The sequence below is a fragment of the Amblyomma mixtum genome, chromosome 10, assembly GCF_055824585.1.
Source record: "Amblyomma mixtum isolate Tamu chromosome 10, ASM5582458v1, whole genome shotgun sequence".
In the NCBI taxonomy this organism is placed as follows: Eukaryota; Metazoa; Arthropoda; class Arachnida; order Ixodida; family Ixodidae; genus Amblyomma; species Amblyomma mixtum.
In genome coordinates this window covers 164,968,951-164,980,546 of record NC_143021.1, presented here as the reverse complement: position 1 = coordinate 164,980,546, position 11,596 = coordinate 164,968,951, and the positions used below count along the sequence as shown (strand labels likewise).

The 11,596-nt window shown below is 43.8% G+C and overlaps 1 pseudogene; it reads right to left on the bottom strand.

The window, feature by feature from the left end:
• Positions 1-455: 455 nt before the first annotated feature.
• On the bottom strand, positions 456-2,274 carry LOC149327623 (uncharacterized; annotated as a pseudogene).
• Between the last annotated feature and the right edge of the window lie 9,322 nt (positions 2,275-11,596).

Below are 11,596 nucleotides of genomic sequence, written 5' to 3'. Positions count from 1 at the left end.
TGTCGGAAACAAGATCAGGTTGCGCTGTTAATACAAGCTCCGGTGTGTTTGCGACAGATTCCATAATTCTTGTAGGCTGCGTAACAAGTTGTGAAAACGAAAAAACAGAGCACATTTCTAAGAACTCATTGGCTAATGAAGAAAAAGGCTGTAAGGTTGGAGATCCAGTGTTCCATACTATATTTGGTAGGTTAAAATCGCCAAGCAGAAATAAAGGTAACGTGGGATAACGGCATGTAACGATGTTAATGATATCATGTACCTCATTTACGAAGTTAGATGAATGGTTTGGGGGGCGGTAACAAACACCAATGATTATCTTCTGGTGGTTTAGTTCAACGATGGCCCAAACCATTTCTAAGTCAGTAGATACATGAATACACTGGGATGCAAGATCTTTCGAAATGGCTAAGAGCACGCCGCCTCCCTGTCGCATTGTTCGATCACAACGATAGAGTGAAAAACGATGAGCGGTCTGAAAAAGTTCGTGATCTTGAACCTGTGAATGCAGCCACGTTTCTGTAAGCACTAAAATATCGGTATTGCAAGTATCTAAGACAGAAGTTAAGGAAGCGCGTTTATTCATGATGCTACGAATATTAGTAAAAAAAACTGATACGTGGGACGCGTCTTGTCCACTTCCCCTCGCGCTTTCCTAACTTGGGACGTGTTCACAATCAACATGCTCGCCGCTATCTCGTGGTTCGTACGCGGCATTTTCGCTGATGGTGTCTGTTGCCGGGTCACAGACGAACTGTTTTTTATTCATGACTAGTTTAGTGTATATTAACTGGAAAGTACATGGTTGGGGCTGGCTTTTAGCGTACTCAATGAGTTTTTTTCGGGCATGGCGTGTGGCGGGCGAAAAATCTTCGGAAATAGAGACATCATTTTCTTTTAGCTTTGCTCGCGCGGAAAGTACTTTGTCTTTTGTTTTCGTGCTGGCGAACTTGACAACAATTGGGCGACACTTATCGGGCGTGTAGCGACCTATGCGATGGGCGCGTTCTATTGCTGTGTCGGGTAGGCTGTTGATTGCTTCGGCTAGTGCTGCCCTTACGTTCGACTCTGACTGTTCCCATGATTCGCGAGAATCAGGGATTCCATGAAAAATTAAATTATTGCGTCGAGATCTATCCTCAAGTTCGTCAACACGCAGTTTTAAAGAGTCGAGCCGATTTGTCTGGACTTGTGCTGACACTTGAATTCCAGCAATGTAATCATCGAGACGGTCTAATACCTTTGTTTTTTCTTCAAGATTGTCTAACCTCGTCTGGATTGCCTCAATTTTGGTCTCGATGTTCTTTCGACCAACCTTAATTGCCTTAACGTCGCTAACCAACTCGGCCTGGCCCTTAGCGGATTCTACAGATCGTGCCTGGAGGTCCTTTAATAGCCGAAAAAGAACTTCCATCTGCTCCGAAGGATTGGCGGGCAAATGTTGCAGTTCAAGTAATGCTTCAGTATTACGCGTGGTGGGCCCCGGATTAGTCTCTACATCACCGGAGCGCAGTATGAGCATCGCCATTGAGAAACAGTCGCAGACAATTTCACAAAGCACTTGTTGGCACGGAAGCAATAGCAAGAACGGGTCGTCACTTTTCTTAGCATAAAGCGAAACGTTTTTACACACCTGCGAAGGGTAAAGATGCGCTGCATGAGCCATGGTGTCCCAAATGCTGCTTCCGTTCCAACTAAACGCACTGTCGCTCAGAGAGCCGCTTAAATTGCCACTGCGATGTGACGTCAGAGTCGACGATGAAGGTACGTAGAAAGCCGGGCGCATTAACTGTAGTGGATCCAGGTGAAGATAGTTGAAGGGCTGCTGGTAGAATGCGTCATCGCTTGATTGTAGCAGCGGTGTGGAAATGTCATCCGCCGAGTATGCCGGGGGCGGACACAGCAGTACCAAGAACGCGAAGATCGTCTGCGAAGGGTAAAGATGCGCTGCATGAGCCATGGTGTTCCAAATGCTGCTTCCGTGCCAACTAAACGGACTGTCGCTCAGACAGCCGCTTAAATTGCCACTGCGATGTGACGTCAGAGTCGACGATGAAGGTACTTAGAAAGCCGGGCGCATTAACTGTAGTGGATCCAGGTGAAGATAGTTCAAGGGCTGCTGGTAGAATGCGTCATCGCTTGATTGTAGCAGCGGTGTGGAAATGTCATCCGCCGAGTATGCCGGGGGCGGACACAGCAGTACCAAGAACGCGAAGATCGTCTGCGAAGGGTAAAGATGCGCTGCATGAGCCATGGTGTTCCAAATGCTGCTTCCGTGCCAACTCTACGCTTAATGTGCTAATGTGAAGGTACGCTTAATGTGCTACCAACAAGACGCAGGGCGAGTTGAAAGCAAAGAGCTGTGTCCATATATAATTTCTGTTGAGGGGAATTTGGGTGACAACAGAAGGTACGCTTAATGTGCTGCCAACAAGACGCAGGGCGAGTTGAAAGCAAAGGGCTGTGTCCATATATAATTTCTGTTGAGGGCAATTTAGGGTGACAACAGAAGGTGCGCTTAATGTGCTACCAACAAGACGCAGGGCGAGTTGAAAGCGAAGGGCTATGTCCATATATAATTTCTGTTGGGGGGAATTTAGGGTGACAACAGAAGGTACTCTTAATGTGCTACCAACAAGACGCAGGGCGAGTTGAAAGCAAAGAGCTGTGTCCATATATAATTTCTGTTGAGGGGAATTTAGGGTGAGAACAGAAGGTACGCTTAATGTGCTACCACAAGACGCAGGGCGAGTTGAAAGCAAAGGGCTGTGTCCATATATAATTTCTGTTGAGGGGAATTTAGGGTGACAATAGAAGGTACGCTTAATGTGCTACCAACAAGAGGCAGGGCGAGTTGAAAGCAAAGAGCTGTGTCCATATATAATTTCTGTTGAGGGGAATTTAGGGTGAGAACAGAAGGTACGCTTAATGTGCTACCAACAAGACGCAGGGCGAGTTGAAAGCAAAGGGCTGTGTCCATATATAATTTCTGTTGGGGGGAATTTAGGGTGACAACAGAAGGTACTCTTAATGTGCTACCAACAAGTCGCAGGGCGAGTTGAAAGCAAAGAGCTGTATCCATATATAATTTCTGTTGAGCGGAATTTAGGGTGAGAACAGAAGGTACGCTTAATGTGCTACCAACAAGACGCAGGGCGAGTTGAAAGCAAAGAGCTGTATTCATATATAATTTCTGTTCAGCGGAATTTAGGGTGAGAACAGAAGGTACGCTTAATGTGCTACCAACAAGACGCAGGGCGAGTTGAAAGCAAAGAGCTGTATCCATATATAATTTCTGTTGAGCGGAATTTAGGGTGAGAACAGAAGGTACGCTTAATGTGCTACCAACAAGACGCAGGGCGAGTTGAAAGCAAAGGGCTGTGTCCATATATAATTTCTGTTGAGGGGAATTTAGGGTGACAATAGAAGGTACGCTTAATGTGCTACCAACAAGACGCAGGGCGAGTTGAAAGCAAAGGGCTGTGTCCATATATAATTTCTGTTGAGGGGAATTTAGGGTGAACACAGAAGGTACGCTTAATGTGCTACCAACAAGACGCCGGGCAAGTTGAAAGCAAAGGGCTGTGTCCATATATAATTTCTGTTGAGCGGAATTTAGGGTGAGAACAGAAGGTACGCTTAATGTGCTACCAACAAGACGCAGGGCGAGTTGAAAGCAAAGGGCTGTGTCCATATATAATTTCTGTTGAGCGGAATTTAGGGTGAACACAGAAGGTACGCTTAATGTGCTACCAACAAGACGCCGGGCGAGTTGAAAGCAAAGGGCTGTGTCCATATATAATTTCTGTTGAGCGGAATTTAGGGTGAGAACAGAAGGTACGCTTAATGTGCTACCAACAAGACGCAGGGCGAGTTGAAAGCAAAGAGCTGTATCCATATATAATTTCTGTTGAGCGGAATTTAGGGTGAGAACAGAAGGTACGCTTAATGTGCTACCAACAAGACGCAGGGCGAGTTGAAAGCAAAGGGCTGTGTCCATATATAATTTCTGTTGAGGGGAATTTAGGGTGACAATAGAAGGTACGCTTAATGTGCTACCAACAAGACGCAGGGCGAGTTGATAGCAAAGGGCTGTGTCCATATATAATTTCTGTTGAGGGGAATTTAGGGTGAACACATAAGGTACGCTTAATGTGCTACCAACAAGACGCAGGGCGAGTTGAAAGCAAAGGGCTGTGTCCATATATAATTTCTGTTGAGGGGAATTTAGGGTGACAATAGAAGGTACGCTTAATGTGCTACCAACAAGACGCAGGGCGAGTTGAAAGCAAAGGGCTGTGTCCATATATAATTTCTGTTGAGGGGAATTTAGGGTGACAATAGAAGGTACGCGTAATGTGCTACCAACAAGACGCAGGGCGAGTTGAAAGCAAAGGGCTGTGTCCATATATAATTTCTGTTGAGCGGAATTTAGGGTGAACTCAGAAGGTACGCTTAATGTGCTACCAACAAGACGCCGGGCGAGTTGAAAGCAAAGGGCTGTGTCCATATATAATTTCTGTTGAGCGGAATTTAGGGTGAACACAGAAGGTACGCTTAATGTGCTACCAACAAGACGCCGGGCGAGTTGAAAGCAAAGGGCTCTGTCCATATATAATTTCTGTTGAGCGGAATTTAGGGTGAGAACAGAAGGTACGCTTAATGTGCTACCAACAAGACGCAGGGCGAGTTGAAAGCAAAGAGCTGTATCCATATATAATTTCTGTTGAGCTGAATTTAGGGTGAGAACAGAAGGTACGCTTAATGTGCTACCAACAAGACGCAGGGCGAGTTGAAAGCAAAGGGCTGTGTCCATATATAATTTCTGTTGAGGGGAATTTAGGGTGACAATAGAAGGTACGCTTAATGTGCTACCAACAAGACGCAGGGCGAGTTGAAAGCAAAGGGCTGTGTCCATATATAATTTCTGTTGAGGGGAATTTAGGGTGAACACAGAAGGTACGCTTAATGTGCTACCAACAAGACGCCGGGCGAGTTGAAAGCAAAGGGCTGTGTCCATATATAATTTCTGTTGAGCGGAATTTAGGGTGAGAACAGAAGGTACGCTTAATGTGCTGCCAACAAGACGCAGGGCGAGTTGAAAGCAAAGAGCTGTATCCATATATAATTTCCGTTGAGCGGAATTTAGGGTGAGAACAGAAGGTACGCTTAATGTGCTACCAACAAGACGCAGGGCGAGTTGAAAGCAAAGGGCTGTGTCCATATATAATTTCTGTTGAGGGGAATTTAGGGTGACAATAGAAGGTACGCTTAATGTGCTACCAACAAGACGCAGGGCGAGTTGAAAGCAAAGGGCTGTGTCCATATATAATTTCTGTTGAGGGGAATTTAGGGTGAACACAGAAGGTACGCTTAATGTGCTACCAACAAGACGCAGGGCCAGTTGAAAGCAAAGGGCTGTGTCCATATACAATTTCTGTTGAGGGGAATTTAGGGTGACAACAGAAGGTACGCTTAACGTGCTACCAACAAGACGCAGGGCGAGTTGAAAGCAAAGGGCTGTGTCCATATATAATTTCTGTTGAGGGGAATTTAGGGTGACAACAGAAGGTACGCTTAACGTGCTACCAACAAGACGCAGGGCGAGTTGAAAGCAAAGGGCTGTGTCCATATATAATTTCTGTTGAGGGGAATTTAGGGTGACAACAAAAGGTACGCTTAACCTGCTACCAACAAGACGCAGGGTGAGTTGAAAGCAAAGGGCTGTGTCCATATACAATTTCTGTTGAGGGGAATTTAGGGTGACAACAGAAGGTACGCTTAATGTGCTGCCAACAAGACGCAGGGCGAGTTGAAAGCAAAGAGCTGTATCCATATATAATTTCTGTTGAGGGGAATTTAGGGTGACAACAGAAGGTACGCTTAATGTGCTGCCAACAAGACGCAGGGCGAGTTGAAAGCAAAGAGCTGTATCCTTATATAATTTCTGTTGAGGGGAATTTAGGGTGACAACAGAAGGTACCCTTAATGTGCTGCCAACAAGACGCAGGGCGAGTTGAAAGCAAAGGGCTGTGTCCATATATAATTTCTGTTGAGGGGAATTTAGGGTGACAACAGAAGGTACGCTTAATGTGCTGCCAACAAGACGCAGGGCGAGTTGAAAGCAAAGAGCTGTATCCATATATAATTTCTGTTGAGGGGAATTTAGGGTGACAACAGAAGGTACGCTTAACGTGCTACCAACAAGACGCAGGGCGAGTTGAAAGCAAAAGGCTGTGTCCATATATAATTTCTGTTGAGGGGAATTTAGGGTGACAACAGAAGGTACGCTTAACGTGCTACCAACAAGACGCAGGGCGAGTTGAAAGCAAAGAGCTGTATCCATATATAATTTCTGTTGAGGGGAATTTAGGGTTACAACAGAAGGTACGCTTAATGTGCTGCCAACAAGACGCAGGGAGAGTTGAAAGCAAAGAGCTGTATCCATATATAATTTCTGTTGAGGGGAATTTAGGGTGACAACAGAAGGTACGCTTAATGTGCTGCCAACAAGACGCAGGGCGAGTTGAAAGCAAAGGGCTGTGTCCATATATAATTTCTGTTGAGGGGAATTTAGGGTGACAACAGAAGGTACGCTTAATGTGCTGCCAACAAGACGCAGGGCGAGTTGAAAGCAAAGGGCTGTGTCCATATATAATTTCTGTTGAGGGGAATTTAGGGTGACAACAGAAGGTACGCTTAGTGTGCTGCCAACAAGACGCAGGGCGAGTTGAAAGCAAAGAGCTGTATCCATATATAATTTCTGTTGAGGGGAATTTAGGGTGACAACAGAAGGTACGCTTAACGTGCTGCCAACAAGTCGCAGGGCGAGTTGAAAGCAAAGGGCTGTGTCCATATATAATTTCTGTTGAGGGGAATTTAGGGTGACAACGGAAGGTACGCTTAATGTGCTGCCAACAAGACGCAGGGCGAGTTGAAAGCAAAGAGCTGTATCCATATATAATTTCTGTTGAGGGGAATTTAGGGTGACAACAGAAGGTACGCTTAACGTGCTACCAACAAGACGCAGGGAGAGTTGAAAGCAAAGGGCTGTGTCCATATATAATTTCTGTTGAGGGGAATTTAGGGTGACAACAGAAGGTACGCTTAATGTGCTACCAACAAGACGCAGGGCGAGTTGAAAGCAAAGAGCTGTATCCATATATAATTTCTGTTGAGGGGAATTTAGGGTGACAACAGAAGGTACGCTTAATGTGCTGCCAACAAGACGCAGGGCGAGTTGAAAGCAAAGGGCTGTGTCCATATATAATTTCTGTTGAGGGGAATTTAGGGTGACAACAGAAGGTACGCTTAATGTGCTGCCAACAAGACGCAGGGCGAGTTGAAAGCAAAGGGCTGTGTCCATATATTATTTCTGTTGAGGGGAATTTAGGGTGACAACAGAAGGTACGCTTAATGTGCTTCCAACAAGACGCAGGGCGAGTTGAAAGCAAAGAGCTGTATCCATATATAATTTCTGTTGAGGGGAATTTAGGGTGACAACAGAAGGTACGCTTAATGTGCTGCCAACAAGACGCAGGGCGAGTTGAAAGCAAAGAGCTGTATCCATATATAATTTCTGTTGAGGGGAATTTAGGGTGACAACAGAAGGTACGCTTAATGTGCTGCCAACAAGACGCAGGGCGAGTTGAAAGCAAAGAGCTGTATCCATATATAATTTCTGTTGAGGGGAATTTAGGGTGACAACAGAAGGTACGCTTAATGTGCTGCCAACAAGACGCAGGGCGAGTTGAAAGCAAAGAGCTGTATCCATATATAATTTCTGTTGAGGGGAATTTAGGGTGACAACAGAAGGTACGCTTAACGTGCTGCCAACAAGTCGCAGGGCGAGTTGAAAGCAAAGGGCTGTATCCATATATAATTTCTGTTGAGGGGAATTTAGGGTGACAACAGAAGGTACGCTTAATGTGCTGCCAACAAGACGCAGGGCGAGTTGAAAGCAAAAGGCTGTGTCCATATATAATTTCTGTTGAGGGGAATTTAGGGTGACAACAGAAGGTACGCTTAACGTGCTACCAACAAGACTCAGGGCGAGTTGAAAGCAAAGGGCTGTGCCCATGCATAATTTCTGTTGAGGGGAATTTAGGGTGACAACAGAAGGTACGCTTAACGTGCTACCAACAAGACGCAGGGCGAGTTGAAAGCAAAGGGCTGTGTCCATATATAATTTCTGTTGAGGGGAATTTAGGGTGACAACAGAAGGTACGCTTAATGTGCTGCCAACAAGACGCAGGGCGAGTTGAAAGCAAAAGGCTGTGTCCATATATAATTTCTGTTGAGGGGAATTTAGGGTGACAACAGAAGGTACGCTTAACGTTCTACCAACAAGACTCAGGGCGAGTTGAAAGCAAAGGGCTGTGCCCATGCATAATTTCTGTTGAGGGGAATTTAGGGTGACAACAGAAGGTGCGCTTAATGTGCTACCAACAAGACGCAGGGCGAGTTGAAAGCAAAGGGCTGTGTCCATGTATAATTTCTGTTGAAGGGAATTTAGGGTGACAACAGAAGGTACGCTTAATGTGCTACCAACAAGACGCAGGGCGAGTTGAAAGCAAAGAGCTGTGTCCATATATAATTTCTGTTGAGGAGAATTTAGGGTGACAACAGAAGGTACGCTTAATGTGCTACCAACAAGACGCAGGGAGAGTTGAAAGCAAAGGGCTGTGTCCATATATAATTTCTGTTGAGGGGAATTTAGGGTGACAACAGAATTTTTTTATTTATTTCGTGTACCCTCAGGGCGAGAGGCATTATAGAGGGGAGTGGTTACAAAAATTTAAGAAAAAAATGTGTACAGTGCAGCAAACTAATTAGTAATACAAAAATGATTGCTCCTAGTTATACATTATTAGCTGTTGGGTTGTTGGTGTGCTGGTTAATAGTATATAATACACAAAATACACAAAATACAGCGCAGCAATACAGTGAAAAACAAACAAACAACACGCTCGTACAAAAAACAACAAGAATATAGAATTAAAAGAAAAAGATGATGCTCCTACTTATACAAAGTTTTCTAATGCCGTTTTGAAGCTTTGGTTGTCAGTAATGGTAGCGGTAGATGCAGGAAGGTGATTCCACTCAGCAGCTGTGCGCGGAAGAAATGACTGAAACATGGCATTGGTTTTGCAAAATGGAATTCCGACTTTGTTATTGTGATCTAGCCTTGATGAAATGTATTGGGGACGGGAGATCAGTTCGTGGCAAAGTGAAGGATGATAAAATATCTTGTGAAAAAGTGAGAGTCTAAGGGCTTTACGGCGAGATGCTAAAGATGGCAGGCTGAGATTTAATTTCATTGCATAGATGCTGGCAGTTCGGTTATAATTACATACAATAAAACGAGCAGAATTATTCTGCATCATTTCTAATGAGTGAATTAGGTTTTGTTGAAAGGGATCCCACAATGCTGCAGCATACTCTAGCTTTCAGCGGACCAGTGTCTTATATAGAAGTAGTTTTAGAGAAGAAGGTGCCTTAGAGAAATTACGTTTTAGATATCCCAGCATGCGATTAGCATTATTAATTACGTAAGAAGTGTGAATGGACCAAGTGAGGTTGCTAGTAATATGGATACCAAGATATTTGTAAGAAGAAACAGGATCTAGAGGGACATTATTAAGGTGATAGGAAGGTAGCTGGCCGGATGTTCTTGATACACGCAGAAATTTACATTTTTTGATGTCTAATTCCATTGACCATGATTGGCACCAAATACAGATAGCGTTAAGGTCTGATTGAAGAGAAGATATGTCATCGTCGCAAATTATTTCCCTGTAGATGACGCAATCATCTGCGAATAAATGAATGTTAGAGGCAACACAAGAGGGTAGATCATAAATGTAAATTAAAAAAAGTAGAGGACCAAGTACCGACCCTTGAGGTACTCCGGACTGTACTTTACTTGGCTGCGAGGTTGAGTCATTAGCAGAAACAAATTGCGAACGGTTAAAAAGAAAGCATTCGATCCAAGCAAGCAGTTTGGGATCAATGTTAAGTTGATGTAACTTAAACATTAGAAGGTTATGGCATACTTTATCAAATGCTTTCGAGAAATCTAAAAGTATACAGTAGGCAAGTGAACAGCGGTCAAGGATGAAGTTTAGCTGATGCGTGAATGATACTAGTTGTGTTTCACATGAATAAGTCTTGCGGAAGCCATGTTACGATGGTGAGAAAAATGAATTAGATTCGAGAAAGCTAGCTAGATTTGAGGCAAGGACATGTTCTAGAATTTTACATGGGATGCAAGTGAGCGAGATAGGCCGGTAGTTAAAAGGACAATGCTTGTCACCTGATTTATGGAGTGGGATCACCTTCCCTACCTTCCATTCAGCCGGCAAAGAACTTTTTTCGAGCGACTGCTGGAATATCTTTGTTAGAAAAATGGAAGAATAACAGCTCGTGTTTCTCAAAAATTTCGCGTTGATTAAATCGTGCCCAGGAGCGGAAGATGGTTTTAGAGCTGAAATTATTGATTCGATGCCTTCTGCTTCAATGGTTATGGGAAACATTGCTAGATAAACATTGTTGTGCGTAGATTGGGGCGTAATATTGGTAGTTGAAGAAAAGTTGCGCAGGAAAACTTCGTTAAGTACAGACGCACATTCGTTAGCTGGAATAACATTGGAAGTGCTGTCAATCAAGGTTATCATGTCATCCGCTTTGGGGTTAATCACACGCCAGAATTTTTTTATGTCGGTTTTAAGCATTGATGGCAGGGTATTATGAAGAAAGTTATTATTTGCTTGTTTAAGCGTGGTTAAATACTCATGGGCTGCCAGTTTGTATTTAGTCCACCGTGTTATGCTAACAGAACCTTTCGCAGATTTGTAGAGACGCTTTTTTTTATTAGACAAGCGCTTGAGACAGGTGCTGTACCATGGAGCGTTATGGTTACAGACAAGGGCGCGAAGTGGGATGTATTTGTTTGTTAATTCAGCAATTTTGAAAGAAAACATATTCCAGTTAGACTGAACACTACGGCAGTCAAAGTCTTGTAGAAAGACGTCAAGGAAGACTGATAATTCAGTATTAATGGCTTCAAAATTATCTTTTCCATAATTTCGAAACGGTTTGATTTTTTTAACGGTTTTAGGTCGCAAGATATTCAAGTTGAATGAAAGGGCCGAGTGGTCGCTCAAGCCGGGTAAGTACGTGATGTCGGAAACAAGATCAGGTTGCGCTGTTAATACAAGCTCCGGTGTGTTTGCGACAGATTCCATAATTCTTGTAGGCTGCGTAACAAGTTGTGAAAACGAAAAAACAGAGCACATTTCTAAGAACTCATTGGCTAATGAAGAAAAAGGCTGTAAGGTTGGAGATCCAGTGTTCCATACTATATTTGGTAGGTTAAAATCGCCAAGCAGAAATAAAGGTAACGTGGGATAACGGCATGTAACGATGTTAATGATATCATGTACCTCATTTACGAAGTTAGATGAATGGTTTGGGGGGCGGTAACAAACACCAATGATTATCTTCTGGTGGTTTAGTTCAACGATGGCCCAAACCATTTCTAAGTCAGTAGATACATGAATACACTGGGATGCAAGATCTTTCGAAATGGCTAAGA